Source organism: Pholcus phalangioides, unplaced genomic scaffold (assembly GCF_987345545.1).
Source record: "Pholcus phalangioides strain wild (caught in Gottingen) unplaced genomic scaffold, Ppha-v1.0 ptg000004l_1, whole genome shotgun sequence".
Classification (NCBI taxonomy): domain Eukaryota; kingdom Metazoa; phylum Arthropoda; class Arachnida; order Araneae; family Pholcidae; genus Pholcus; species Pholcus phalangioides.
The window spans coordinates 43,861,164-43,877,873 of record NW_028301597.1 but is presented as its reverse complement, the minus strand read 5'-3'; the positions used below and the strand labels follow the sequence as shown (position 1 = coordinate 43,877,873).

The following is a 16,710-nucleotide window of genomic DNA, read 5'->3' as shown; positions in this document are numbered from 1 at the left end:
ACTCTTATTTTTAAATATTTCAATTAAAACTTCAGGCAATTTCTTGTGGACACACAATATTTTTTGTTTTCCCATCTGGTGTGTAGATGTACAAATTTTTGGGATTCGCGAACAGGCGACGAAAAGTTGTCCGTGAGAAATACAGGGCTTAAGTAGGATGATACCTGCCACTGCTAACGACTGGATTTGCGCTTTGTTGATTGCCATGGCAAAAGTTAAACGAATCGGGAACTGCAATCGCTTTAAAGTGAATGGCATTTCTTCAGCGATAATTGAGATAGGGGCCATTCAAGTATTACGTAAGCAGATTTTCAGCCTTTTTTTGACCCCATCCCTCCCCTTGTCAGCAAAAGTCAGTAAAACACTGACAGTTGTTCGCCCATTTCGGGCATTTGCCCAGCTCTGAGGAACTTTTAAAGTAGCCTACGGTTCAATCCCGGTCCTATTTGGCATATATGCAAAATGTGGCGACGATCGGCCTAAGGAACAGACATACTTTCACATTTATATACAAGATTCCTCAAAAAATCCATTTTATTCATAACGAAAATCGAATTAATTTTCTTCAATTAAATTCATCTCATAATTTTACAAACATACAAATACAACGCCACAACAGGCAAATTGCCCAACGAGGCGGCTGACTTAAGAACATCATGGATCCCCTAGCCACTTTTTGGAGACCCTACCTACTACTGCTACACCCCGCCCACACCCCCCCCCCCCGTGGAACCCCCAACAAATCGGTACGGGAATGTGCGTGTACGTGTAGTGAAACCTGACGTGAAGTTTTTTGTGTTTCTCTGTAATGCATGTTATGTGTAGTGCTGCCATCTGCCACCAGTTTTTCTAACTATGAGTGAAGTGTTATGATTGAATGATTTATCGTTGTAGGACTGTTGCTCTCTGTGGCGAGACTTTTTAACGGGGAGATCGGCTCGCATTTGCGCCTTGAAGTTGGGAACCACAGAAAACCAACTTCAGCCGACCACCAGAAGTTTAGCCGACCATATGAAGTTTCATTTTGATTTACATTTTGCAATAGTATTTCAGACATTTTTCTTCCAAATAATAAATATTGTTTTTAAATGTTACAAAGAAATGCATTGAAAAACGATACTTGTTCTTATGAACTAGATTTATTTCAAAAGCATTATTATTTGTTATTAAACATTATCATTCATTATAATTTCAACAGCATTTGCGACAAAATATCAAACAGATGATAAAAATGTGAACCTCTTTTGTGAAGAGAAGCGTGAATTCTTTCTACCAGGTTTGTGGTCATTTTTCTCTAGGTGAGAGCTCTTAGTCTGTCATCGAATGTTTCTTTTTTCAATTCAAACACCAGAATTTCCCGATACACCAAATTCTAATGCTGCTTTGATCATGATAACGTAGCTTATTGGATGAAAACATCTTCATCTGTGAACAGGATGCATAAACAAGTTTACCAATGTTATTTCCATCTACGAATGATTCCAGAGTTCGACAATAACAATAATGTTTAATTTAATCAGAAGCTTTCATTTCCTGAACAACACAAACGCGATAAGCATTAATTCTTTAGGTCTCTGTGGACAGTTAAATGTGGCAAATCTATTTGTCCTGCCAGCTTTCTTACACTCTTTAAGTCTGAATATTTTCAGACCTGAATAAATTCAGCTTTAGGGAAAAAAAATTTTTACAGCAAAAAATATTTATCCAGAGCCCACATTAACCCTATTCAGGAAAAGTTATGAAAATTTTTTTCTTATAAAATTAAATCTTAAATTTTGAAATCTTATTTCCGATGTCAAAGTCTAAAATACTTCCTTTCTTTCTTTCAAACCGAGCACAACTCAGGTCTATCGCCATGGGTAGTTTAGTTTACTACCTATTAAGTTGTGCTGGAAGTGTGTGTGTACCTAAAAGTCGAGGGCGTACCTAGTGTTGTGTCTGATTTTGCAAGCTACTGTCATCTCTATTTCAGAAGTGATGTGAGTGGAATGTAATGATTGAATATGTGTACCGTTTGTAATCCTGTTGTTCTCTGCGGTGGGACTTTTAACGGGGAGATTGGATCGCATTCACTCCTGGAAGTTGGGAACCACAGAAAACCAACTTCAGCCGACCACTATTGTGACGCCAGTAGGGTTCGAACTCATGATTTCACGATGCGAGTCCGTCACTATGATCACTCAACCACAACTGCAGCCAGTCCAAAATACTGTATTCCGAAATGTAGATTCAAAAACAGTCGCATCTGAATGCAGTTCACTCATGACCCCACCCACCTGTGAGATCCATGCCAACGCATGGATTCATTAAGTCAGATTCGATATTATTTTATGTAAAAGTTTAAATTCAAATAGCCCGGGTGGGACAGGATTTCTTGGTGCTTGAGGAGCCTCTGATCACCTTTAACAGTAATCAGCATGAACTGTTAAAAGAACTGAAGGGGTTCTATTGTATTGTTTATCCCCGGGGTCCATGATGCTTTTAATATGAATCTGCCCATATAGTGGGTGAGAAGCGCTGACAAGTCTCTGCCCAGGCCCGTCATTTGGGGGGTCGGGGGGGGGAGCGTTGCCCCCTGGCTTTTTAAAACACAATAGAAATGGCATATATATATATATAAATGTATAATTATAAATACATTGATTACATGTTCTTTCCCCCCCCCCCCCTGGAAAAAGTTGAAATGACGGCCCTGTCTTTGCCCTAGGATCCTGTCACGAATCTTATACTGGTTTTGTATTCTCACACTAACTTATAAGCTTATAATTGGAAGGGGATGTGGAACATCTGCCAGACCAGACAGGACATGGACTCTGTCCTTTTTGGGATACACGTCCTTTACCCGAGTGGGTCGGGCCATGCTAGGGAGATCGGGAAACGTCTTGGACTGTGGCCAACCAAATTCAAAATTTGGTAGGTGCATATCCAAAATTGGTTCAGTTTTTTTCCCCTCCTTGCATTACTTGCTGGCATAGCAGAGACGGATAACCATTTCTCCTCCAGGACCCAGTATTTCCAGTCTCTTTTAAAAACGGGATTACAATCGGAAAATTGCTGTCTCGTTGCACGCTGAAACATTAGAAAAAGACTTTATTGAACACCTTAATAATGGCGCGAATAAAAAAAAACACCAACTTTATTAAACAACGAACTAATCGCTACTGAGATATCAGTATGCATGGAAATTGAAACGAAAATCACTTGCAGTTAAGAAGCGCTGCAATTAAAAAAAATACATTTACAATCAGCACAATTTGAAAAATTAAATATTTCATAGCTGGTTGAGAAACTTCTAAATCACTCTGTGCACGTACCTATTACATTTTTTTTAATCAACGTTAAACACAATACAGTGTTTCGAGTTAGCATTATTAAAACTTACGTGCATTAGCAAGTCGGTATAGTAAAGAATTACGCTCATGCCAAATGGTAGCTGAATACTTCGCGCACTGATTTCCAACCTATGTCTTGATTTGGATCCAAGTAGGTGAAATACACTACTCAAAACTATTAGGGGATATAAAATATTTATTTAAATTCAACAAATTTATTTATTTAGATTTTATTAAAATTTAGTTGATTATTAACTAGCGACACGACTCTTTGTGAATACCTAACAATGTTCTTTGTGAATATTTTATCAAATAAAAATTTGGAAATCACAATCAAATTTAAACAACGTTTCTTCAAATTGTTTCGAGCAGTGCAAATACATTTACCCACAGTTTGAAACCAACATTAAACCTTATTTATTATAATTGTTTTTTTCGCCCCTTAAATTAAATTCTATAGCAATTCTCCGTACTCAAGATCTAGGTCTATTTTATTGTACGTGAGAGCGTAAATTCAAGTTCAATTCAAGATAACTCATGATCATGAAGTCTAATTATACATAGAATATGTAATTGTCTTCAGTTTTTCAGATAAAATTTTCAATGATATATTTTGAAGAAACCTAAATTTTATTTCACAAGTCCATTGCAAGTAGGTTAGAAACATATCAACATGTTGTAGTGCCCATCAAGTAGGTAAGAGGATTTTTTAGAGCATGCGCACACCGTACAGTCCTACGTTTAGCGCCATCTTTGAGATGGACATCGAATCTTATTCCCAATTCACTTACACCGGGGCTTTTCTCAAGCTTGCACGCCGTAGGGAGCCAGTGAGAGAAATGCAATCATCTTCTTTCTACTCGTCAGCATCCATTCGAAAAGGAAAAGAAGAACGAGGTTGAAAAAAAGAATCGACATAATATATCATATGCTCTTCATCATCATCCATTTGTGCGGACAATTATTTCTGAAATTAGTTCTAAAAGACACTTGGAAATTCTTGATTAAACTTTGATGATGTTTTCACCTCAAAGACTGTGTTACTGCAAGAAAGAGATCTTCTACGGGGTAAGTTTGAGTTCAACTTACTTTTCCGTAGTAAAAATACAGTTCGAGAAACTTTGAAGAAACTTTCTTATAGTTAAATTAATAAATTTATTTACATCAGGCAAATTCAGTTTGAGTATATATATCCGGCGTTTCCCACGGGAATAATAACCATTTAAGAAGCATTTATGCATGCGAAATCCTCTCATGAACTCTCAAAACTACGGATATGAACTTGTTGCAGCCACTATATTATAGTTTATATAAAGTAGATGGTGACAGCAGTTAATCTGAGTTTAATGGGAAAAATATTTCGAATTTGTTAAAAAATGTTATATTTATAGAAATATTCAAGTCTAACCATAACGCCAATATTTCAGAATACCGTAATTGTCTTTATACTTTTTAAAGTATATATTAATGGGAATAACACAAGAAATTTTAATTTTATATTAAAAACCTAAAAAATGTAGTTTTTTAAAAAATTTATATACTTTATAAAATATAAAATGAAATAAGCAAAAAAATAGGTAGATATAAGTTATTGTACTCTTCTTAGACTATTGAATAAAATAAAAGTGCTAAATAGTTTCTTATATATATTCTATATGGTAGATTACTCATTGAAAGTAATCGATGTAATTTTTTCCAATGTAATTAATTTCCAGGGGAAATTTTGAATTACGTTTAATTAACATGATAATTTTTTTATAACGTGATCATAATGCATTCCCAAGAGGTCATTACCATCTGTGCAGGGAATTTGTTAGTAGACACCCATGCCAGAACTAGGATTCGAACCCAGACCTTCATAGTCAGAGACTAGCTCCCTAACCACTGGACTGCCAGGCGGAGAAGTTGTTTCATTTCATTTTTGTAATAATATTGAGGTTTAAAAACTTTCCAAAATATCTCAAAATTATTCACTTTATTCACATCAGAAAAGTTCAGTTTGAGTATATTCGATATTTCTTACAGAAATAATAATTATTACCTAACTAAAGGGACAATGACGTATGATGAAATCATCTAATGAACTCTGAAAACTACAAATATGAGCTTTTTAAAACTTAATGAACTACAATGAAGTCCAATAATTTATCCATAGTGTCTAATGGCAGTCGTAAAAACTGTGGATGTGAAATATATTTCTAATATATTAAACAAAAATCATACTATATTTATAGAAATTAAAAATGTTAATACAGTAATTATATTATAACTTAGTAATACCGTAATTATAGTCTTACGTTTCAGAGGAGATGTATATATTAATAAGTATAAAACTTTAAGAATTTTCATTATATAACAAAAACGTTGAACATATGGTGCGAAAATTTGTATATATTTTTCATAGAATATTGAAAATAAAAAAATAACAGTGAAATAAGTTTAAGGTCTTGGAGTGATTTTTAGTGTAAAATTGAATCAAGAAATGATTATGAGGAGTGGCAGAGCGGTTTACAATTGATCCATATGGCAGATGACCCATTGAAAGTAATTGATATTGAACAAAAAATAATGGTGTGTTATTAATGGTAGTGTTCACATGTGTGCTCCACATACAGTTTGAAATGAAAATGTGTAAAACTTCAGAATTCCAAGAAATAGATCATGCCCAATAAAAAACTGAAGAATATTAGAGACTCCGCAAATACGGGTGTATGTGATAATTTGGGCATGCACATCCGTATAAGATATAATTCTGTGAATACTGAAACCTATGTAATGCCTGTATATAGGTTATTATACCTATACCTAGTATATAGGATATTATACAGTATATTTACCATGTTTGATCATTGCATGGTCAATTTTTTTTTTCACATTTAAGTTTTTAATGTCCTCACTATTTTTCTCATTAACATAGAAACTTTGACCAATGTATATACATATATGTGTGTGTGAACACACATATATATATATACATTGTGAACACACTCACACACACGCACATATATATATATATATATATATACATGTGTGTATATATAAATGTACATTTGTATATATTTAATGCATGGTGTATATATTTAAAATTTCCAAAAATAGTTTTCATTTCGAAGTTTAGTATTTACGAAAAAGTGTTAGGGATAATATTTTTACGTAATTTCCATTGATCATTAGCAATGCTTTCGTAGACGTTTCAGAATCTAAATGGTTTCGCATTCCTGAAATTAAAACAAAAACAGACATTTCGGAATCTTTAAAAAATGGTTGTAAATTATTTTTTATATCTATTTTTGGATTCTTTCAAACTTGAATAGTTTTTTAAAAGTAATTTTAGTAAGTCATAAATTCATAAATATTGAAGATTTTTTTCCAATGTAAATGTGGTTTAATAACTTATATATATATATATATATATATACTACTCTATACCTATTATATATATATACTAGCTATAATACCCGGCGCTGCCCGGGTTTTCTTCAATGAGGCTTTTTTGGATCACGTGATATCTCCCTCTCTTTTTCTTGAGGGACATACAAACCGTGTCCAAGTTAATCAATATGGCGACCTGCGCGATTCATGAAATACACTAATCTAGATTTATACAGAAACGTAGAAATGAATGCATATTTTTCTTTTTATAAGGGGCGCTAGGTATTTCGATCCCCCACCCCCCTGAACTTCAAGTTATCCATCTGTCTGTTCCAGCTTCCAAAAATCCTTAGTTAAAGCTGTGGAATTTTTTCGATGCACTTTTCACGGGCTCATAACTAATTTTAAAATATCCTAACCCACATGAATTTATGCAAATAAATATCAAAAGAGACAATATGGAGACATTAATTTTCATACATGAGAAGATATAAATGAAATCAATGATATTGCTCGAATATCCAACTCAAAAGTATAGGTTTGGCTAATTACTTCATATTTAATCTCCTGGGCTTCGTATATCTCTAAGCGAACTGAATATTTCAAAAATCGAGAATTCAATACAATTTTTAAAATTATTGATGGGGTGGAAAATCCCACTAATTTTCGCATTTCTACAGTAAAATCGACAATTTTAGCACTGATTTCTATGAGGATCACCCTTTTCCTGACTTTCAAAGCGATGCTGATGATGATTATGACGTCTATTCAAAAAGCCTCATTACTGAGAGTATATTGAAAATGTGGCAAACCATTATAAAGGCATAAACTATTATACATATACTAACAGGATTAAAGAAGTGACAAACCGTTGTAAAGGCATATACACGTCTGAAACGCATTGCTAGGGAACCACGGTAACCAAAGTAAACGTTCGGAAAGTGATTGTTGAGGCCCAAAAACCATTGTTGCCGGACAGTTTTTTGCCCATTTGGGGCATTTGCCCTAGGCTGACGACATTTTGAAGTAGCCTATCGTTCAAGTCGGGTCCCATTTGGTATATATGCAAAATTTGTCGACGATCGATCTAAAATTGTAGATTTGTATAGAGAACATACACACACACAGACACACACACACACACAGAAAATCAATTTTATATATATATATATATATATATAGATAGATAGATAATAATAGGTGTAAAGTAGTATATTGCTTTGCAGTGGTATTCATATCTGGGAAATGTAGAAAGTAATTGGAGTTTAAATAACCCCTCATCTTATATGAAAGTTTGATCTTATCTTGGGAATGTGAAGGATAAAAATATGAAATTAAGATTTTTTTTTGCTATATATATCAATCTCTTTTTGAATATCAATTTTTAAATGCAATATTCAGGATTATTTTCCAGTTACCGTCATGTCCGGTATATACACAAAAGTAAATTGTACTACTTTGCCAAAAAAAAATCCAAAATGTTATTCTCACCGGCGCAAAATGATAATGGGAAAATTTTATTCATCAATAATGACATTTTAAGAAATGGAAACGGTTTTTTGTCAAGATTTTGTGGAAAAAAATGGATTGCTTTACTCACACATCTTTACGTCATCTATTAATTAAAAAATACTTTCGTAAATTAATTTTTAAATTTTAATTTCTGTCCATACCTCTCTGACGGATGATATTGATACGCAACTGTATATAATCTGCACTGAGAAATTCCGATGTTTTCTCAACAATGATGATATGGAAAATAAAAAAACAGTAAACAGGAAGATATATAATATCGATATCTTTCGAAATTTACTCGTGTAAGTGTATCGGTTAAACGAAATCAACGATAAAATAGCGTTTTCCAAGTGACGTTGAGTGATATTGAACATGGAGAGTAATCAATCATGATCCATTTATGTAGCTTCCAATAACATCACCTGAATCGATTTCTAGTGGTATGTTTTATGAAGGTAATGGCTCGTTAAATTTCGATACTCGGTTCATACAAACACAATATCCAATGATAAGATTTACGAAAAATATTAAAAAAGTAATAATTTACTCTGCATCATTACACCCTAAATGCTTTGCACTGCATTATTTAATTTTTTCTCTAACTGATACCTATATATAAACTTAAACTAATTTTACACATATTTTTTTTTTAACAATGGTTGGAAAAAAATGTGTTGCATAACACTTAACTGCAAAATTTATGTATTTAAGTATCACAAAAATATTTTATGTTCCTGTTTCGACCTTTAAATAAAAAGAAAAAGACTTTGTAACAAAAAAATATATTTTTTCTTTGTTTCGCTGGGTAGAAATGATTATTTCTTTGTTGGGCTTGGTTAATTATGGAAATGATGATTATTCCTCCTAAACATTGTTTTTGTGGTAGAGAGATCCATACCTGTAAATAAGTAATTTACTATTAACTGCTTCCGTGACTAGAATATTAGAAGTGATAGCGATTATCACTGATAATCATTTGAAGTTTTCGGAATATAGGTCACACATCTAGATATTTCACAGAAAATAAACGACTCATTAATAAAATTCAAAATTTAAAAATTGAGGGTATTTTTCCATTCTTATTCCTATGTACATTTCATTTTCACGATTTAGCACCTGAAAAATTACCTGCATGATAGTTTCGAAGATACATAGATGGTACCATTCAACTTGATATATATGTTCGTGAATCTACTATATCCCTTTCAGACAGACCCTGCATTCGCAAACGTGTGAGTTGGTGTTTTTCCCCCACAGTAGAAATTTTTTTAACCTCATAGAGTTAAGCCCTGACTTGAAGGATTGTGTAAGTTTTGAGTTAGAATTATGGTGGATATAACCTTCGGGGGCTTTCATCAGAGGGCAGCACTTTAAGTTGAACTTTCGGGGTTTTTTTTACGATGGCTTCAAAGAAATAGTGTGTTCGGAAAAGGTGTTATTTATCACATGAAATTTAGCAATAAAATTCTGGAAAAAAAATTATGTGAAGAAGAATATACCTTGCATCAGCTTGGTAAAAAAAATTGAACAAGAAGTGAATTATTTCATTACAAACAAAATGAAAATTAGAAAACAAAATAAATGTTTACTGACATTTATGTTTTTATTGAATTTTTTGAATATCAAAAATGCAAAAAACATCTTGAAAATTCTGAAAAATGAATGTTTGGGTCTGAAAAGGGTAGAAGTCAATAAAATTATCTGGTGAAGATTCTCTGTTGAGTAAGAATCTATGCTCGCTTTACATTTTTCGATAACAGCCTGGAGGATGTGGCGTGCTACTTGAAGAGACATTGGACATTGCATTTTGATATAGATTGTTCTGTTTGTCCACAAGCTCAAGATTATTTTTGGTCCTGCGACCAAAATAGGAAGCAGTTAAGCATACAAAGAAAGATAACCGCGGATGATTTCACCCTCCGCTATCCATACGAAGGTTTTTAACAGCTGGCTGATGCGACGAAATGTTTAGGAAGGAGAGAAAATTCAGCTGCCTTTGCGGGGAATTGCAAGTAGTCTAATTGTTCTATTGCGTTCACCTGGAGAATGAAAGAATGTGGGTTCGATTTCCCGCAAAGGCAGTTGAATTTTCTCTCTTTTCTAAACATATCTTCAATTCCTGAAGTTGAGGCTGTCTCTACTTCAGTGTCTCACGCCACATTGCGTGAAATAAGGAAGGTAGGGTCGTGTCTCCAGTGCTGTAGATGGTAGCATGCTTGCCCGGTATGCAAGAGGGTCTGGGTTCGAGTCCCGGCGTAGACAAGATTACTTTTCTTGCGAGTTCACCTCAGCATAACATTGAGAAAATAAAAATGTTTCTTTGAAAGTTTAACGTCAGTTGTGTTTTTAAGAATTTGTATTCGATCTTAAAGCAAAAATAATAAATTCTCAAGAAGTTTTCATACACGGTACCATTTGGTGTTGAGAATCTATCGATTCCGTTGAGAAGCGCGAGATATCAATCTCATACTTCAGTGAATGAAGGTCAAGTTGTACTATCAACCCTCAGTTTACGAACTTGTCTTATTTTTACGAAACGTGTCGGATTAAACGTCGGGAGCACAGGGCGCTTGCTCTGTTCCTCGACTTCTAAAGGACCCCCAAAAATTTCAACTTTCCATTTTTTTCCCTTATTCAAAGGGAGGGGGTAGTTTCTTCTACGCCGGGGGAACCTCAACCAACTTAAATCCACCTCTTTTTACGAACATGCAAGTCGGAAAAAAAATTAGACCAAATTCAAAGGAGCGGTAGAGAAATTGGGAAATCTCTAATGGCCACTTGGAGCTTTTTTTAAAGTTCTTTGAGTCTCAAGAACGAACTAATCCAATTTAAAGTGATTCCTATGGTGAGAATAATTTCGGTTTATGAATGGTCTTCAGGAAGGAATTAAGTTGAAAAACCGATGGTTGATTGTATTATAATTCGAATAAGGCAAGGCAAAAGTTGAAAAAGTTGTCTGTTGCTTACACATGAATAGCTAAATTATGTGCAAGACAGTAATTAAAAACTGGTTTTTTTTTTACATAAATGATGGATAAATTCTAAAAAGTCCAACTCTGTTATATTAAAAAGAAAATCATATCGTTAGAAATGGATCATCACCGATCATATTCTTTTTTTTTTTTCATTTCCACAGAAACTCAACCATCAAAAAAAAATTCGTCAGGCATAATGACGCGTAGAATCGGATGTCTGAGTTTCTGCTTGACTTCAAGCAAACAGTCTTACAAGTAGTCTTTTGTCAAGTTCACAAAAACTAGAGAATGGCTTGACGTTCTGAAATTCTTTTTTCCTTCAAGTTTCTGTGTTTGAATATTTGATTCTTTATTCAAAGATCTACGTCCCGCGGTCATGTTTATTCGAAGCTAATCTCTACGCCTTTCCGAACAACAATTGATAGAATATTTATGTCCTACATGCAAAAGAAAAAAAAAGGTTTATGCAAATAACATTTCTTTCCATCATTATATAAGATCTACGCGTCACTTACTATGAATTCATCAATGACAAAAGATGGTCGATACGCCATTAGTAGGCAGTGGGGTGAAAAGTTTTCTTCAAGTACAACATTTTCATTTAATAAACGGAAATTTTTTTTTTAAAGAAAAGACTGAATATTAACGTAATTCTTTTTTCTATTGCTGTATTTTTTGAGTCATTTGTTACCACTAATGACCATCGTTCGCCCTGAAATGTGTGACGCTGAATGGATAAGAACAATGTACAGAAGTTTAACGAGACTGAACGTTCACGTATGCTTGTAGTATAAATACGGTCGTAATTAAATACAACTAAAACAATTCAAAATTCAATGAAAATGTTTAAGCGCATCAATATTTAAAAAATATATAGTAATTCAAAAATGCAACGCAAATTATAGAAACCATGGTTAATTTTCATCCACTGCATGATAAAGTACACAACCGATACACACAAGTAATCCGGGAATTACATATAAATTAATCTCTGGTTAATTAACTAAATGCAACTACTCACGATGTTTGTGATCGAGATTTCTAACAACACATGGAACAACACATTTCTAACAACTCGCGGAAGTGCATAAGAAAATAAGCAAGAAACAAACCAACGGTGCAACAAAAATATATGGTAGATGTCTTTATATATATATATATATATAGGAAATGAGATTTCTCTTGAAAAATGACCTACGCAACTTATTGTACATTTTAACTTTGCAAATTTGCAAATCAACTTATATCTAGACATTGCCAGGATGTTGAGCCACAACCGTGAAGTTGAAATAGCAAAGATGAGCATTCGACATGATGCACAGAGGCATAGACAATTTGTGGATTCGAATCCCGATCTGTCTGGATAAGGTGACATGTTCTCTATAAAGGAGAAAGAAGGGAAAGGAAAACAACTCTTTGTGGGAAATGTAGAGAGTGTCTGTTCATGTCGGGTGCCCTTTGTCTAGAATTTGCAACTTTAGACGGATATTTGTCTTTAGAAAAAGAATCCGTCTCGACCGTAAATAGAGTTCTAAGGGAATGGTCGGATTTTGTGTGCGATAAAAATACAGAGCTTGAAGAGAAGGAACTTCTATAGATGAAGAGGTCAGAACATATATTTCAAGGTTCACATGCCCAAGATGCGCAATGTGGAAATAGTTCCAGGCTAAGGACTCATGTTCAGCGATAGTGATTGGAAGGCATAGACAGTGGCGAAACTAGCCATTCCTGTGCCCTTTGCAAGAATTTGCTTTAAGACCCCTTCTGGCCAATCTTGGGTGCAGAATGGCCCATTTAGGCCCATTCTGGGCCTCTTCCAAGTGGACCCTGGCGGCAAAGTTACACCTGCATAAAGTTAAGGCACTGGACATAGGCATCACAGTAGGTGATGTAGGCACATTATCTTATGGGGGGGACTTGGGTGCCTCCCGAAAAAAAGTAACCATTTATTGGTCTTTTTTGTCTTGAGATTGCCATTTATTGTCTTGAGATGACTGAGTGTATGCAGACGTCTCCAGACAGCCAAGAAGATCCCAAGAATTCTGCTCTCGTGAGAGGTGTCATTCCTCTTTAGGTATGACATGTTCCGTAAATGTTGATGGGACAGCTAGAAGTTCACATTAACTGTTCATTAAATTAGAAGCGTTTCTTTTTCATGATCCTGATCATGAAATTCTTCATTCTTCTAGAAAGATGGGTATATGGGTAGAAGAAAAATCAACTTTTCACTGGAAATCATGTTAAGAAATAACTGCAGTCGATCCCCGATTTAACGAATTGGAAGAAACCAAAAATGGTGTTCGTTATATCGGGGGGCAAACAGAAGCAGAAACACACTCGAAACAGCAAATTTCAATAGAAACTTGCTTAAAGGTCGCTATTGTAACTTATTTCTGATAACAATCGAAAAATATATATAGGCCTAATGTCAGGATGCATGAAAAAAATTGCTTATAGAAATTTGGTTGATATGTCCAACATTTTCATCGAATTCTGTAGAAATTGTCATTTTTTATCTCTAACCGTAAAACTTTTTCTCTGTAGATGACCCGCCATTCTTTACTTGTCAAGATAGAGCGCAAACTTGAAGTAATGTTAGTTTTTACTGAAATCTAAACATTCGGACAGCGAAATGTATTGGTGTTACACGGATTGCTGAAACCTTCCCACATACGTCTGCATTTTTCCACTGTCTCCTTTAGTGTCAAAGAGGAAAAAGTTCCTGTTCCCCCATTTTTTTGTTTGTCTCTAAAGAAGAGCTGAAGAAGCTCTGCGAAGTCGAATCTTCGAATTGTGGTCCTGGGTGACGACAAAATAACAAAAAATAAATTTTAGATAATTCAAGAAAATACCCGTTTTTTGAGGTTTTTATTCGTTGAACCTCTATTTTTTCACCAGAAGTTTAAGAAATATTTCGTTAAATCGAGGAATTCGTTGAATAAATCAAAGTTCGTGTGTAGCTCATTTTAGTTTTTATACTTAAAAAATGAACTGATCGTTATCCTCTCGTGTACAACAGACTAAATGTTTTTTAATAAACTCCCTAGTAATAGAGGAGATTCTGAATTTTATGTTTTCAAGTTGAATGTGAAAAATCACTTAAAATTAATTCTAGCGGACACATGAATACAGATAATTTGCTATCAAAATTGCTATTTCCCGGAGGAGAGGGAGGTATGAGAACGGTACCATCGATGGTATGAGTTCGTTTTACTCAACATTATCCTAACACCAGTCGTTGGCAGTATCAGAAGGTATAACTCGATACTGAATTCGAGGATTTGTTTTTTAGCTGCAAATGAAGGCTTTTGAACAGCTATGCAACCAACTATCCCAGCCTGACCGCCGCTACTTTTCTGATTGGTTGTTCTGGATTACCAATTGTGAATGTATCGTTAGTGGCATATTTACGTCTTTGGATAAAAGAGACCCGTTCAAGTATACTTGCTATCAGATGTTTACATGATGTAGAAGTAGTTTTGACGTCTTTGTGAGCATATCTTTTAGTTTCGAGCTACATGCGGTAAACTTTTTTTTAAAATTAGCCTAGACATTTCTTGTCCATTACGTACCAATGTATGGAAGTTCGTAACAGTAACAAAAATTTACAAGAGAGTTAGGATGTTATCAGTCAGTGTTTTTTAAACATGTAGTCCGTGGGGCCCAGGGGCCCTTAAGTACTTTTAATGACATATTTTGGGCACTGAAATAGTTATTTATTAAATTTTTATGGTGTGCAAGTTATAAAAAACAATAAATTTTGGATTTGATTTGAGGGAGAACTTTGAAATGAGCCTTATGAGAGAGACGTTATGGGGGAAGGGCCCATTGACCTCCCTAGGGGTCGTGAAAAACCGAGATGTGTAAAGGTCTCATTAATAGTATACGTGACCGAAACTGAAGAACATTTTCGAAAAATAGAACTATTGCATTATTGAAATGCTAATAAAATATCGAAATCAGTTAAAATATAATTTTTTTGTACTTATTTTAATTATCCAACCATTATTGAAATCAAGTTTCAAAACTATTGACTGTTTTTTGAAGTAAATAAAAGCTCGTAGGAAAAGCGAAAATAAGAAAAACAGCAAATATATTAATGAATATGTTTATAAAAAAAATATTATTACAAATATTTTATTGTAATTTTAACATTTAAGTTTCCCATAAATATTTCGATAATGAGTATAATGCTAGAGAAGAAATCTCCCGATATTCAGGATTGAACAAGCCCTGGCTTCCAATCCGGTGCATTGAAAATCCTTAGCGTAAAACTCACATTTCACTTGCTTTTAATGCCATTTAATTGCCAGGTAACCAGGCATGTCAACACATTTGAAACATCTTTAGCAGCTTCCTTACGCCTCCCGTTGACAACTATTTGCCTTATTAGCCGCTAACGAGTTCCCTAATTTGTCGTATTTAAAGGTATTAGCAACTAACTACCAATTATAGGATTCAGGCGCTGTCAAGCGGCAGGGACAGGAAAAAAGAAAGAGAGGGGAAGGAATCTTTTCTGATAAAAATAATATTAAACATTTTTATAATCGTTATTGTTTCCTTGAAGCTTTATGAAGATTTCTGAAATATTCAGAGAGCGTTAAATTATGAAACTGTTCATTAAAATTCTTGTGAAAAGAGGAGTGAGGAAAAAAAAACCAATTTCAAAATACTTGCAAGTCGATTACAGACACAATTACGGCCATTTTGAAAATTCTCAATTTTACGCATTTTTAGTCTAAACGATAGGAAATTATAAATAATGATTATCAAGGGACCACGAGCGCTGGATTGTCGACGGTATGTTATTGTTTTTTTTTTTGCATTTTTTTTTCATAATCAATCTAATTTTATTTATTTTTGAATTGAAACTTCTATAGCGACATAGCAGTAAAAGAGAGCGACATAAGATTGTGTTTCTGTGAGAGGAAAGGAAATTCATCATAAAAACTGAAACGCTTCCTGTTTTTCTAAAACTAGACTGGCCATATTTCTTCGAGAAAAATACGGAATGCGGTTCACATACACCATAGTTTCCCACCCTTTTTGTCCCATCGCCCCCTTCTTCAGAAATTATTTTCTCCCATCGCCCCCAACGCAATCTAATCCATAGGAACCTATATTATACGAAGGTTTTTAACAACTGGCTGTTGCGAAGATATATTTCGGAAAGAGAGAAAAATTCAACTGCCCCTGCGGGGAATCGAACCCACGTCCTTTCACTTTCCGGGTGAACGCCCTAGACCACTAGACTACAGAGGCACAGAATCTCTCGATCTTTCCTTGGAGCTCGTGTACACTGAAAGGGACCTATATTATACCCGCAGCTTCTACCGCTCCCCTGGAACATTTCATCGCCCCGCAAGGGGGGTTATCGCCCACGTTGGGAATCGCTGACGTACACGCTAAAATACGGGACATCGATAATTATTGACTAACCGTCACCAAGTTACTACGAAAGTGACAGTTATGGCTGTTTCGGACGCCCCCCCCCCCCAATGACCAAGTCTGAAAGG

The 16,710-nt window shown here is 34.5% G+C and overlaps 1 non-coding gene across 1 annotated transcript; it reads right to left on the bottom strand.

The window, feature by feature from the left end:
* Window positions 1-16,382: 16,382 nt before the first annotated feature.
* On the bottom strand, window positions 16,383-16,456 carry TRNAS-GGA (transfer RNA serine (anticodon GGA)). Its single transcript has one exon. It is a non-coding gene; the product is annotated as a tRNA-Ser (tRNA).
* Between the last annotated feature and the right edge of the window lie 254 nt (window positions 16,457-16,710).